A 15,884-nucleotide genomic window follows, 5' to 3' on the forward strand; every position below is an offset into this window, starting at 1 on the left:
CACACACACACACACACACACACACACACACACACACACACACACACGCTCTGCCCCTAAGCTTTACATCTGTATAAGGCCTGGTACTATGCAAAAAACAACCTACTACCCTATGAAGAGAGATGATTCAGGTGGTGATGACAAATGATACCCTCTAGCCCCCTCCCAAATAGGAGAGGTGGAAACTACTGATAGACAAGGGTAGCTCCCACTCCATCCCCCATGACACCAGAAGAATTCTACCAATCCCTGTGTTCTTCCTTATATAGTTTACTCATGACTGGTGGTGATCAAAAGGTGCCTGGGGGTCTGTTGGTGCATTTGAAAAAAGCTCCACCTCCCTTGGCTTTCCTGAGTATAAAACAATGTTACTCCTAGTTACTGCTTCTATTTAGACCTAGCCTAAAATTTTAGACAGATATAGGTTTTCCTAGACCTATTGTCTATGTTTCTTTTCCTCCCAGGAATGAGAATGTTTCTCAAAACTTGTTTAAATTTAGATATTTTCTACATGAAATAAATTCTAAGCATGTCACCTCCTACTGTACTTGTGTTATGATGAGCTACTGACCAGAAAAGCTAATTGGAGAATATATCTTTATATCCCTGTTGTGTGTACCATCTATATATACAAACCATCTAATTTATATCCCTTTTGTGTATACCATCTAATATACAAACACCAGGGTTTGTATATTGTCAACAAACCCTGCAGAGTTAGAATCAAGTAAAATGAGGCTGAATTTCTCTCCTTTAAGATCTAGAATGGAAATGATTTACTGGGAGTGATGGTGCTAATGATCAACTTAATTATGCTGTTAATAGTGGTGATGTGAACAATAATGGTGGTAAAAATGATAATGTGAGTTCTGAGGTAGCGTCTCAGCTAGAGCCCTTCCCTCCCTCTGGTCTTGCTGCTTGCTCTCCTATAGAACCAACAATGGGTCCTGATGATGTCAATAAACTGCAAGCTGTTGTCTCTGCTAAGACTCCACCCTCTGCTGACTTCTCTCCGTGAAATTGGGGTTCTCTCTTGATATGCTCTCTGCTGCCATCTTCAGGACTTCAGCTATAATTCAAACTCTTCTCCCAAAGTGTGACAGCTATACTCAGCTCTTTTAGCTCATAGCCCCATAGGTTATTTCAGCTCTTTTGTGATTTAGACCCTAGCCAATAGTACCTACACAAATAACTAGAGAAACCCTTAGGAACTTGTCTGTTCTTTTAACTGATTTCCTCCCCCATGCTTGGATTCAATCAATCAACAATTTATTTAGCAACTACAATGGTGATACTTGGTACTTGGTGATAGGGATACAATACAAAAAATAAAACCATCTCTCTTCCTTTGGAGCTTGCTATTATCTGAGTTGTGATCTGAAAACTCCTTTTTATTCCTTTCAAACAGCTGAAGTGGAAAACTGGATGCCTTCAAATCATCCTAGTAAATCAGTTGGTCAACTAGGCACACCATTTAGCAAAACCAAAAATGATCTGAGTGGAGCTATGGTAAGATTTCTTTCTTTGCCAATCATGCCCCTAATCCATGCAAATCAAGTCAGGAGCAAGATTTAAAAGGGCCAGGTGGAACTAGTGCAGCTGGTGACCTTTGTCCTGCTCCATCACCACTGCCACCACCACCATTACCACCCCCAACCAAAATGCTGTACTATGGAGCTGGTAACCTTTGTCTTATTACCTCACCCACCCACCCCTCAACAACCAAATCATTGTACTCTCTTTAATGGTGGTTGTGATGCTTCTCTGACAATGGAAAAGAGCCATATGGGGCATGAGAAAGGGCTAGAGGAGGGAGTACCTTCAGACCAACAAGAAGAAATCTACTCCCTCTTAACCACTTTCTCTATCTAATGCCCAGGACCTACAGGGACATGAATAGCAGAGCAAAATCATTCTTTCTAAAACCACAGCCACAGAAGGAACATTGGGGCTCTGGGCTCTGGCAGAAAGTTCCCACTGTACTCAAACAAGAGAATTTAGTTAATAGTCCTCATGCCTAGTACCCCACTCTGACAACCAACGTAGGCCTCTATGCCTGTCTCCCCAGCTCACAAGAGGAGTGTCTTTCTTCAGCACATTGCTTCAGTGACCCTAAGAAAATCATTTCTCTGGGTCTCATTTTCCTCCACTGTAAAATGAAAGGATTGGGATAAGATGGCTTCTGAAGTCCCTTCCAACTTTAATTCTATAATCTTTTGAGCCTTTCCCCTGTCACTTCCCCTCCTTACAAACTAAGACCTAAAATGGTACACTCTCACCTCTCGGGATCACAGCCAAGTCCTTCATTCTCTCCCTCCTGACCAATCCACCAGTTTATTCCAACAATGATGCCCCCATCAAAACCATGCCTTTTCTGCCATCCCTTCCCTCTTTCCTTACCAGTCTCTGTGCAGGTCATCTCCCAAGTCTAGGTGACCTCCTCTCCCCCCATCAAGGGGTCCCTCAAGCCCTATCCTTCTCCATTTCTTTCCAAACATGCTCCTCACATTTCTCCTCCAAGAAGCTTTCCTTGATTCAACACAGTTGTTCTATTCCTTGGGGTCCCCTCAGCTCTAGTATGCTTAGTTTTTATTTTGTTCACTGGAGGGTGGGGAGGGGGGATTCTGGATTAGATCTGGAGCCCACTGGAGCCTCCTGCTCGGAAATGCTTCTTCCTCTCCCCCTGGCAGCTATTTGATCTGGCTGAAGCCCAGCTGGCAGGCTCAGCAGCCAAGGAGCTGAGGTGGTGGGAGGGAACACACAGGGCTAGGCAGCTCCCTCCTTATACCCCAGAGCTCCTGGGAGCTGGGCCAGTGACAGAGCCTCCTTCTCCCAAACCCCCTCTCTGCTTACCCTTGACCCTTTCTCCCTCTCCTCCCTATTCCTCTGCCCCCTCCCATCACTCAAAGGGGAATTCTAGTGACCAAACATGATCCCCCCACTATCCCAGCCCTCCCTTCCTCTCCCTGACCCTACCAGCCAAGAATGACACATGGTAGAAGAGAAAAAGAAGAGAGGAGAATGGAGACAGACAGAGGCAGATATGACAGACACTGAAAAGAGAGAGAGAGAAGCAAACTGCAAACCAAAGAGGGAAGACACACAAAGAGACTCAGAAACCTATTCTTCTGAGAAGCCCTGCAGATAACCAGTGAGTGTGAGCTACAGGTGTGACCTCAGAGAAGGAGCCCAAGACTGTCATATTTTGGCATTTCCCAGGATCCTCCAGATCCCAGAATTTCTTTTGCTCTTCTCTGCACACAATCCCAGACAATCACTTCCCTTTGTCCCCTCCCCCCTCTTTAGTACTGCCTTTACAATTTGTGTTTCTGTGTTATGGGTGGGGAGGGGAATCTCACAGTTGAGCTGCCCCAACCTAGAAAAATTCTCTAGGAGATCTGATTCAGTCTGCCTGAATCCAGCAACTCTTTATTTGGGGGATGGGGGTGGGGGATGGAGGAGGGATGCTGTGCTTCCTTCTCTTCTCCTCTAAAATTTTATTTTCCTTTCTCATTGTGGGCAGGAAAACATGGAAAAGTAGAATGAGCCTTAGTCAGGGTATACCTCCCAGAAAGCGATACCACTGACTGGGTATATTCAACATGCTTGTTGAATGAATAAATGTTTCCTAAATGAATAAGATTTCCCTAGAGCTCTCTCCAGGTACAGGACAGAAGATTTTCCCTCTACCCCCTCATCTTGCAGATTTGCATACTGTTTGCCCATAAAGATTTACATGAGCTGGGTTGGCACTTCTCAAGCCTAGAAATCTCGGCCAGGCCACAGATGGCCTCTGGGCCACAGCAGATCCAGAGGCTCCTAGGGCCTCTTATGCTGCTGTACATCTGGAAGGTGTTAGCTTCCCCTTTCCTCCCTTCCCTCCTCAGCTGTGTCCAGCTGTGCCACAATAGCCAACTTCTGGGAAAAGCCCTAAGAGCTATAGGCGACTAACAAGCAGGATGGGTGGGAAGAGAGGCAGACTGTACTCCACCCCCCTCACCCTACCTCTCTCTGAGGAACCTAGGAAAGAGTGATGAGCCCCCCCCCCACCCATCCCCCAATCCAACCATGAAAAGGAAAAGGAAGAGAGGGTAAAGGGTTAAATTAAAGCTTTCCTTATGAATAAGCATAACAGCAACCAGAATCCAAGAAAGCCAAAGCCTCTTACCCCCTCCCCCTCCCCCCAGCCTAGAGGGTTACTAAGGTTTAAATAATAGAGGAGGCAAGTCAGGAAGGAGGAGGAAGTAATAACCCGTGTTTCTATGAAAAAAAATCATTTGGCCTGAGCCTCAGTCTGTAAAATGCGGGTTATGTTTGCCGAAGCCCCAAGCACTGCCATCAGACATGCCATGAGTTCTGAGGCCTCCTGGCCCTCGTCATACCGCCCTTAGAGGCACACTTAGGACTTCTAAATCTTGCCTTCCACCCTGCACAGATGCACCCTCCTAAATGTGTAGTTCCCCCCAGTTAGAATGTGAGCTTCTTGAGAGCAAGGGTTGTCTTACTTTTCTATTTATATCCTGAGCACTCAGCACAGCTCTTTGTACAGAGTAAATGCTTAACAATGCTTTTCTGTTTATTGAAGCTGCCTTGTGGGGTTGTCATAAGGAAAGCATTTTGTAAACCTTAATCCGATACATCAGTGTGGGGGGGTGGGGGGAGAATGGGGAGGCAGAGCAGGGAGAAGCTGTGCAGAGTGATTATATAGGCAAGGGAGTAGAGAAACAGAGAATGATCCAGCTGGACCAGAGCTTCAAAGGGTCATCTAGTCTCTCCCCCTGCCTCCAGGCAGAACAGCTGCTGCCTGAAAATTTAGGTCAGAAATCCCTTGCCTAAGTAATAAGGGAGAAAAAAACTGCCTGGTCCCCAACCCAATGCCTTTTTTGGAAACTTTCTGGGTCAGAAAGTGGAAGAGAGGAGTGGGTTAGGGGAAGGGGGTCCTGCAGTAGGTAGACTTGTGTAGATGGGCTCTATAATAGCAAACCATAAAATCATGAGATACTGAAGGTTAGTAGATGGTGGGAATCAGACCATAGGATAAAGTGATCATTGATTTGGAACCAGAAGGGACCTTAGAGACCACAATTTCAACCCCTTCATTTTACAAATGAGGAAACTGAGGCACAGAGAGGTTAAGTGATTTTTCTAATGTCATACAGCTAATGTCTAGGGCAGAATTCAAACTCGGGTCTTCTAACATCCTATATACTACAGAGCTAAGGGACCTCAGAGGATCATCCAGTCTAGACTCCCAGTTTTATAGATGAGGAAACTGAGGCCCAGGGAGGTTAAATGACTTGAGCAAAGATGAACAGGTAATAATCAGCAGAGGAGGAATTCAAACCCAGATTGCCTAATTCCAAATCCATTCTTCTTTCCACTGCTCTGCTCTGATTTCTTAACCCCTCTAAAGCATCACACACCAACAAAAGGTCAATTCTCATTGAAAATTTCCAGAAAAGCACAATTCATTACCTGCTAAGGTAGCCTATTTCATTTTCAGACAGCTCTAATCATAAGGAAGGTTTTCCTTACTTGGACCTAAAACCTACTTCTCTGCAAAGTCTACCATTACTCCTAGTCCTACCCTCTAGGGCCCAGGTGAAAAAAATCATAAGGTCATGGAATTTCAGGCCGGAACAGATTGCTGAGTTCATCTAGAAAAACTCATTTTACAGATAAAAACATTAGAGCCAGAGAGGTAAATGTGACTTTAATTCAACAAGTACTTACTGAGTGCCTACTATGGCTAGACTAAATGGCCTCTGATTTCCTTACAGCCCTAAATCTATGGTTGTTGTCCCTTGTGCTCAAAAAGGACCACAATGATATCACTATGTCGGGGTCAAGGGACAGTATGTCTGACTGTGGCTGATCAGGCCAATACAAGCTCAGAAGGCTCTACCACAAGTCAGGCACAAATAATCCATATGAACACTTGGAGTAGAAATGTCTCTAAACTTGTACACCTCACGTTGTAAATTGTATGTGAAAAAAGCTAGAGATGCAAGACATTCCCTACCCTCAAGGAGATTACATCCTACTGGAGATAATTTTCTTTTGGGTTTGCTCAAAGTCAGTAAAGTAGTAGGAACAGAGTAGTAAGTGGCAGCTAAATGGCTCAATAGATAGAACGATGGACCTGGAGTCAGAAGACCTGAGTTAGTGACCCTGGGCAAGTCACTTAACCCCATTTTGTTCAGTTTCCTCACCTGTAAAATGAGCTGGAGCAGGAAATGGCAAACCACTCCAGTATCTTTGCCAAGAAAAGCCCAAATGTGGTCACAAAGAGCAGGACACAACTGAAAATGACATAACAACAAATTCCCAGATTCTAAATCTTGTGTTCTTTTTACTCTCTCCTCAAGTTAGGCCCTCTTCCACATGACAATCCTTGATGTACTTGAAGAGAGTTACCATGCTCCTTCTAAAACTCCTTTTCTCCAGGCTATATGAACCCATTCCTTTCCATCTATCCTCTGGAGGACCTACCTTCAGATTCTTCCTCTGATGCTTCCTATTTGGCAGGTCACTAACCTCCCTGGCCTCACTTTCCTCATTTATAAAATGAGTGGATTAGATCTGCGCTTCATAGTATCCTTCAAGACAGCTCAAGCATTAGGTTGTAACTGAGATTTTTCCTGATCCAACTGCTAGGTTATTTCTCCCTAACTACCTTCTATTTTACTATTTTGTGCTTATTTTTTATTGTCTTTATATTTGTACAGGAAAGAGTTCTCCCCCTCTCAGCCAATGTAGTCACAAAAGGCCCAGAATATGATTATAAGGTGTTAATGAAATGTTCAATTGACTACAGAAATGAATCTATGCCTTGATCCCTTTACCAGTGCCAATACTTCTCTAATTGGGTCAATAAAAGATTGGCTAAGCAGGTTGGTTGGGGGCGAGGGGGTAGTGGGGGAAGGGGGGGAAAGGGGGAAGGAGAAAAAGGGAGGATGACTTTAAATGGCCCTGCACTAGTTTCAGAGCTGAAGGCAATTAGAAAAGTGAGTGTATTTTCTTTCCCATCCCCACCCCACTCCACCCAAAAAACTGACCATATCATTAGAGCTACTACTAGGCCAGAAATAGTGCATCTAGTGGGAAGCAAAGCTACACAAGAAGACAGACACAGAAAGCAGTTCGAGGAATATGATCCCCAGCAATTAAGAGTTAAGATGAGGAAAGAAGTCAGTCCTGAGTATCCAATGTGAGTACTCTACGAAGAAAGAAAGGACATTCAGGTCCACCCATAAGTACCAGGAGTTTGTGAGCTGCCTTTGCTACCAGGTATGGCCTACATGTGTGCCTTGCTATTCTAAATCTGAGTCCATTTTCCCCATGGATACTGTGTATATTTATCACAGAGCACATTTCAGGTGTTTTGGGGAGAAGAATGTTTTGTACCTATTGTTCTTACTATGCCTTCTTGGTAAATGCCTTTGCTAAGAGTTAATTGGATCTACTGGCTGATTGTTAATGAGAAGTCCACTAGTGGGGGCTCCTAAACTATTTACTATTAGGAGGAATCACACACAGGGTTAGCCCATAGAACCACCCTTCTGGGGGCCCAATTTGCAAGTGCAAGTTAAGGGAGTAGTCTAAAAGGGCATGTAATAGGCTGAATATAATCACATGGAGCCTGTGATGGAGGGAATTTGCTAAAGGGTACAGCAGAGCCCACAGGAAGCTTCCCTGCTGTGAAGATAAACTCTGCCCCCTGATAGGCTAAATGTGGTCACATGGAGCATGTGGTGGGAGGAGTTAGCTGAAGGGAAGCAGAGCCCATAGGAAGCTGGTAGTCAGAGCTAGTAAGATGGTGGGAGAGAGAGGATGCTCAGGTAAGGAGATAGAGGGGTTTGTGAGTAAATATTGAGCTTGTATTGATTTGTGGGAAGGCTAAAGAATGGCATGGCTCTCTGTGTTGTTACAGCTTGTTAATTTCTTTACTATTATGATGGAATCAGCTTACTGGTTTGGGGATTCGGTTTTCTTGTGTCTAAATGTTTCAGTTCTGTCCTCTATATGGAGAGTTTGTTATGTTTTGCAATGGAACATCATGTAATATTTATAGTCATGGTCTTTATCATGATCCTGGGGGCTGTAAATATTGTACACCCATACAAACCTATTTTCATCAAATGGAGAATTCCTTTACAGCAGGCTTGAATGCTACAATATCTACCAAGAAAAGACAGTTTTCGGGGCGGCCAGGTAGCACAGCGAGTAAGAGCACCGGCTCCAGTGTTGAGAAGACCTGGAGATCAAATCCCGGGCTCAGACACTTAGCACCCACCCAGAAACACCTGGCCGTGTAACCTTGAGCAAGTTACTTAACCCCAATTGCTTAGGGGTAGCCAGGTGGCTCAGCAAGTAAGAGCACCGGCTCCAGTGTCAGGATGACCTGGATCAAATCTGGGCTCAGATACTCAGCACCACACCCAGAAATAATAACTGGCCGTGTAACCTTAAGCAAGTTACTTAACCCCGATTGCTTAAATAAAAAAAAAATTAAAAAAAAAGAAAAGACAGTTTTCTAGCTGCACAAAACTCAAGATTTTATTTTAGAGGCATTTGTTACATCACAGTCGGTAAGTACTGTTCATTCAACATCCACTATACATTTCAGCCCTGTGAGCCTGTGGAGAAATTTAAAAGAATATCTTCTCCTACCCTCAGGGAATTGCCAGTCTGATATATAAGGAAGTCCTTGCCCTCAGGGAGCTTCTAGTTTGGCTAGAGATAAAGTCCCTGTTCTCTGGGAGCTTTCTGTGTAGTGAAGTAACTTAGTCACTTCCTTCTAGGGGGGTCTCCGTCTCATAGGGAATGAAACATCCCACAAACCTCACCCTTTTAAACTCTAGCTCTAAGTAGAGTAATCTATCAATGCTTCCATTCTTGTGTATCAAGGAACTGGCAGGCCTGCAGAGGACAGCAATGGGTATGACTGCATACAGATCATTGCAATGGCAGTACCTTGGAGAGACTTTGGAACACGAATAAACACTCTATAACTTGTTCCAGTCCGCTAAACATGTGGTGAATGGCAGCCTCTGAGTGACTGTGGAGCCAGGACCAGTGGCCTTATCAAAAGGCCTTAGTCATATGGACTTGGCCCTTGTTGGTTGAACCACCCTCTCAGTTGGATTTCTTCACTGACAGCATCATGTAAGAAATAATGCCTCTTCTCCAACATGTGGTCTATGACTACAGACCTTGGTTCTTTATCTGCCTTCGTGTCTGTTCTTTTGTTTTTGGTGAAGGAGATTAATCTGAAGGCTGTAACCTTATGAGTTTGAAAGGTCAGAAGAGTCAACTGTCCAAGAGTCATCAATACTGGGGTTTTTAGTCAGCTCAGCACTTACTCTGATGATTGCCTTCAGAGAACCTAGTAGTAGCTAGGACTAATCCAATAGTCATACCACATCTAGACATGAACTTAGTGGGACCAATGCTGTGTAGAAACTATATTAAGTCTGAAACTAATCTCTCAAGAGGCTGAGGTGGTATAGGGACCAGTATGTCCTTGAGCTGTGGGAGATTGTCCTTTTTGCTATGTCTTTGAAATGAATATCCCTTTGTAAAAGCTAATTGGTAGAGGCAGCTAGGTAACAAAGTGGATAGAGTATTGGCTCTGAAGTCAGGAGGATCTGAGTTCAAATCCAGCTTCAGATACCTACTAGCTGTGTGACCCTGGGCAAGTCACTTAACCCCATTACCTCAAAAAAAAATCAGTAATTGGTGAAATCTGATGAAGAACCTGCAACCTTGAGGCCACATGTGGCCTTTTGACTGAGTCCAAGTTTTACAAAACAAATCCTTTTATTAAGGGGATTTGTTCTGTGGAGTTTGGGTTCAGTCAAAAGGCCACACTTGAGGACCTAGAGGGCCACATGTGGCCTCAAGGTTGCAGATTCCCCACCCCTAGGTTAAATGGACCTGGGGCATTGTTATGGTAGCTGTGAGAGGAATACAAGCCAATAACATTAGAGAAGAGATATCCCAAACCTCTCAGGGGTACTCCTAGAACCTGAGGGTGACTTAGCAGCCTGATTCTGAGATACTGAGCATATGCAACACACATGGAAAGGACATGTTAATCTTTTGACCTTAATTCCAGCCATAATTCCCTCTGACTTCCCATCTAAAACACTCCCCTATACATACTGTCTTCCACTGTCAGAATATGAGCACCTTGGTAGTGGGGATTGTCTTGGCTGCACCTAGCACAATATCTGGCACATAGAGAGTATTTAATACCTGCTTTTTTTTAATATCTCTTTGGAAGCTAAGCCCCCAAAATAACCATGTAGTTTTGTTTGAGAGATTAATTCAGAACTGTGAGGCACAAGGACTACTGGGGAAATTATTAACTCAATAACAAGGACATAGAGAAACAGAGGATAGAAAGTTGACCTGGGTTCAAATCCTGTCTCTGTCACATTCTGGCTGTGTTGTCCCTATGTTGATTATCCTCTCAGTATCACAGCAAACTCCCAAAACTTTTAAGTTGCAAAATAGTAGATGATATCCAGTGGTAGGAGGAATTCCTAACCAAGAATTCCCTAAATGATGATGAAATCACAGGTCTGGTCCCCCTAAAAAAACCCCAAACATACAAAACCAGTATAAGTTGAGACATATCAAGTACATGAAAGTACAAACATTACAAACATGCAAATCTATTTTTAAAAATTATTCCTATATAATAAAAATAAACAGATAACATTTGTTTTTTTTAAGAGAATGGCAATGGGTAAATTAGTACCATTCATGGTACAGCTGAAAAAGAACTTGCTCTGAAATCAGAAGACCCATGGGCAGCTAAGTGGTACAGTTAGAGTGCCATTCCTGAAGTCAGGAGGACCTGAGTTCAAATAAGGCCTCAGACACTTGACATTTAACTAGCTGTGTGACTTGGGCAAGTCACTTCACCCCAATTGCCTTGCCCTCCCCCCTTCAAATATGGCCTCAGACACTTACCAAGTATGTGTCCCTGGGCAAGTCACTTCACCCTATTTGCCTCAGTTTCCTCATCTATAAAATGATATGCAGAAGGAAATGACAAACTGCTCCAGTATCTTTGCCAAGAAAACCCTAAATGGGGTTGTGAAGAGTCAGACACTACTAAAAAGACTGAACCACAAAAACAAATCATCATCCACAAGTATAAATGGCTGCAATACTTCCCCACTTGTGTCCAAAGTAAATCACCTAAATTAGAACCATTAGTCACTTTCCAACACCACATACAAGGTCCTGCTTGGAATCCTGAAGGAGCTAAGGCATCCACAGGATATATGTGTGTATATTTAGATATATCATATATAGATAGAGATATATGTGTGTATATAGGTATAGACATAGATATAGACATATATAGATATATGTAGATATGGATATAGATATAGATTATATAGATATAGGCAATTGGGGTTAAGTGAGTTGCCCAGTATATCACAGCTAATAAGTATCTGAGGTCAGATTTGAAATCAAGACCTCCTGACTTCAAAGTCAGTGTTCTATTTGTGTATGTGTGTGTATGTATATATATATGTGTATGTGTGTGTGTATACATATTTCAATCAACAAACAAGTAAGTAATGAGTGCCTACTGCAAGAACTCTGTTGTAGACTGACAGAAGGATGAACCAAGGTACAGAGACAGATGCAAGACATATTTCAAAAGGAGTCATCTTCAAGATTTAGTGACAGGATAGAAGGGATAAAGGAAAGAGATGAGTCAAAGACAACTCTGGAGTTTTAAGGCTGAGTATTGAAAAAATGGAGATATATTAATTGAAATTGGGGGAAGGGAGGCAGGGAAGAAAAGGATTTCATTCAGTTTTGGAGAAGTGGTTGAGCTGATTATCTGGATATCCAAGTGGAGAACTCTTAAGGCAGACTATGGGAGATATTTGGCTTAGGCTAAAGGGATAGTACGTGGGCATTTCCCAAGCATGTGTCCCATGATAGTTATTGGGAAAAGGCAGCTTAACCATACTGCGGAGCAAGCAGGAGGAAATTGACCTAGGATGAAAGGTTTGCCACAAGGAATAGGTAGAATTGATAATCCACAAGCAGGGCTTTGAAGGACAGCTGCATTTCAGAATTGGTGACAAGGAGTCATCAGGGCTGAACTGTGGAAAAACAAAACAAAACCGTGAAGTTAGACAAAGTTGTTTTCCCCCTGAAGACAGCCCATGTGACCCTTTACCCCTAGACTTCATCACTGACGCCCATCTCCACTCTCTTTGAAACAGGCCTTACTAAACTGTGTTCAGTGCAAGAACTGATGATGAGGCACACCACCCACACCCTGAGGGAGGAGTGATGGACTCAAGGTGTAGAATAAGATATACATTTTCAGACACAGCCAATATGTGAATATGTTATGCTAGATTATGCATACATGTTGCAAAGGTTTGCTTTTTCTTTAATGGAAGGGGGTGTGAAGGGGAAGGGGGCTAGTTGTACATCTGCAAAAAAATAAAAAGAAAAAGTAAGAAAAGAAAGTCACTGAAGCATTTTTTAAATGCTCAGAAAAGAAGTAAAATAAGAAATATACACAGGCAAGCAGGATAGCTTTTAAAGTTATATGTTGAACTTATATATTTTAAAGGAAAAACAAGTTATAGATAATAAATAGTTGAGGTTTTATGTACAATCCTTTTCTATTCTATTTGTATATTGAAATGTTGATTTTCTTTAGTGTTTGTTAAGTATGAAATAAAAAAGAATTTTTAAAGGGGAAATTTCCTTTACTGTATCTCTCTCTTCAAGATTGGTCTTTTTGTGTCTTTCAAGGTTGTAACTACCTAATATGGTAAACCTCTCAATGCTAGTGGATGAAAGCTAAATAAGACACTTCCCCCCACCCTCCTACAGTTTTCTGGAGACACTACCCCTACCTTTATCCAACTGAGATCAGGGACTATCATTTTAGAGCATGTCAAGATGACTGCAGCATGGTAGGTCCCTAAAAGAGATATGTTCCTACAGGAAGAGCTTTATGATGTGCTTTTACAACGTACTACATAAGCCGTTTCCCTATTTCCTTTAAAGTGTGCCCTGGAGGTCATACTCAAAGACAGAACTTTTCATAATAAATGGATTTTTCTTTGAAGCATTCAGAGAAAATCCACTTCTCCCTAATCAGCAATGAAGGCCTCATTTCACAGGTCCATGGAATGTTGCAACTAGAAAGGATCTCAAAGGCCATTTAATTCAACCCCCTTATTTTACAAAGGAGGAAACTGAGACCCATAGAGGTTAAATGACTTGTTCTCTGCCACAAAATGAACTAGTGAAAGAACCAGGACCCAAATGCAGGCCTTACAATTCTCAGGGCAGTGCTCATTTCCCTAGAATGTGCAGCACTCCACATGGAAAGGCAGGGAGGAGTTGGGGAATTCACACACACAAAAAAATAGTGAGGCATCTGCCCCACGGGATTTCTATTTTTCCAGAAAGGAGAAACAACACAGATGTCCAGACAACAAAATGTAAGCAATAAACAGATTCAAAAATGCTCCTGTCACATATGTCATTCAATTCATTCAACAAACATTTATTGTATATAGTATATAAAGTACCTTGTCAGGTTTGAGAGGGATAAAAGACATTGTCCCCACCTCAGGATGCTGTCTAGAAAAAAGATAAAACACAAACACAGATAATTATAATGCACATTATTACATGAAAAGTACTCATTTTTACTTTGGTCAGGACCTATTTTTTCATAAGTGTAGGGACTTCCCATCATGAAATCTCCCTCTATCAATACAGACTGGCAACTGTTCTGCAACTTCTAGTCTTAAAGAGTTGCCTAGGGCACTGAAGGGTTAAATAACTTGCCCAGGATCTCACAGCCAACAGGAAAGGGAGGGAAGACTCCAACCTTGGTCTTCTTGACTCTAAGGCTAGTTCTTCATCTATTAAAGCAAGCTGCCTTTCTGAGAGAAGTACATTAGAATTCTGTGAAACCAAGTTCTATGCTTAGTGGTATTAAATCAAATATTTTTCTTGTCAGAGGAATAAACCAAGCTCTCTTTCACGAAGCATTTCACAACTTTAATACAACAAGCAATGATTATTTCTCTGTTACTTAACTTTTTGCATAGCACCTGGATAAGTAAAAGTCTGGGATCTTTGATCTTCATCTGAAAAAATTTTTTAAAAATTTAAAAATCTCTTTTGGAATACAGACCTAGTAGTTGCTATATCAAAGGGTAGGCATGGTTTTATAGCCCGTTGAGCATAGTCCCAAATTACTATACAGAATGGTTGAATAGTTCACAACTTTACCAACAGTGCATTAATGTCTCGTTTTTCTTATGTTCTCTCCAACATTTGTCTATTGTCCTATTTATTCTTGCCTAATTTGGTTGATCTAGAACCCATGTAGATCCCCAATCCCTGTGATTTGTCTCAGATTTACTGTTTATTGCACTGATGTCTTGCTTCTATAAGACGTGACCCCAGAGTGGGAAATATGCACTATCATCATTAGGATTGAAGCTCCTTGAGAATAAGGACTGTTATGTTCTTTGCATTTGAATCCCCAGCTCCTCCCATATAGCAGATGTTAAATAAATGCATGTTGATTGGTGAAAAAAATAAGAAAAAGAAAATGGTTGTAATAGTCCAGGCAGATGGTAATGAGGGCCTGAATTAGGGCTACAAGAGTAGGAGACACATTCAAGAGATGTTGTGAATGTGGAATTGAATTAACTCAGTAGCTGATTGGATATGACAAATAAGAGAGAGAGAAGAATCAAAGATAACCTCGAGGTTAAAAACATGGAAGAAAGTGAATGGTGGTGTCAACAGACAGATGGAGTGGAATCAGAAGGAAGAGCAGATTTGGGGAAAAGATAACAAGCTTTAGTTTCTGACATGCTGAATTTGAGGTGATGGGGTTATCTTGTAGGAAAAATCTTATAGGCAATTGGAATGGCAGTCAACAAGCATTTATGAAGTACTTACTATGTACCAGGCACTATGTTAAGGATGCAAAAGTAAGCAAAAGAAAGTCTCTGCCTTCAATTAATTTTCAGTCCAATGAAGGAAGGTAACCCATAGAAGGGAGCTGAAAAATGCTCTGGGAGCAAAGGAAGGAACCAGCAAAGAGACGTGGTGGCTAAATCTTAAGAGTGAAGCCCTTCTTCAAAATGGAGGTACTAAGAAGAACTCACCAATGGAAGAAAGGAAACATTAGAACAGAGGGAGAGAAAACAGCTGAGGAATGATAGTGAAGTTGGAGAGGGGGTCTAGAACTCTCAATATGTCAGGACTTAAAGATACAGATTGAGGAGTCATTTGTACAGTGCTGGTAGTTGAAGACTCAGTCATCAAGACAGTATTGGTTGGTTGTTGTCCTTCATTCTTGAAGAGGACCAAAATGACATCACAATGCTGAGATCGAGGTACATCACATCCAACTGGCTGATCAGACCAATACGAGCTTGGAAGGCTCTTCCACAAATCAGACACAAATAGTCCATTTGGAGTGGAGATGTTTCTAAATTTGCACATCTCACGTTTCATGTTTCACCAAGAGAGTAGAAAGAGAGAAGAAAAGAAGGACAAGAACAAACCCTTGATGAATATCCATGTTAAGGGATCAGAACAAAGATGAGGAATCATTGAAGGAGACAAGGAAGCTGTTAGAAAGAGAGAAGGAGAACCAAGAAAGAGTAATATCTTTGAAGCCAGGGGAGGAGAGAGTATCCCTTAAGAAGGGACTATCTAACTACTGGGCCTATGTCCCCAGAAGGTCAAAGACAAAAATATTTGCAAAAATATTTGAACCAGCATTTCTTGTAGCAGCAAAGAACTGAAAAGGTGTTCACTGATTAGGGAAACGATTACAAATTATCATT

At 42.1% G+C, this 15,884-nt stretch overlaps 1 long non-coding RNA gene across 2 annotated transcripts in view; it reads right to left on the reverse strand.

Annotated features, from left to right (window-relative positions):
• Positions 1–11,043: 11,043 nt before the first annotated feature.
• LOC138144549 (uncharacterized) overlaps positions 11,044–15,884 on the reverse strand; it is a 41,774-nt gene continuing 36,933 nt past the window's right edge. For both annotated transcript variants that reach the window (XR_011163978.1, XR_011163979.1), the window contains 2 exons: positions 13,596–13,647; positions 11,044–12,140 (listed from right to left, as the gene is read on the reverse strand). This is a non-coding gene — a long non-coding RNA (uncharacterized lncRNA). The remainder of the gene's footprint in view (positions 12,141–13,595; positions 13,648–15,884) is intronic.

The sequence above is a fragment of the Petaurus breviceps genome, unplaced genomic scaffold, assembly GCF_028583685.1.
Source record: "Petaurus breviceps papuanus isolate PSGF00001 unplaced genomic scaffold, PetGlider_PUasm1.0 90701, whole genome shotgun sequence".
NCBI classification, from domain to species: domain Eukaryota; kingdom Metazoa; phylum Chordata; class Mammalia; order Diprotodontia; family Petauridae; genus Petaurus; species Petaurus breviceps.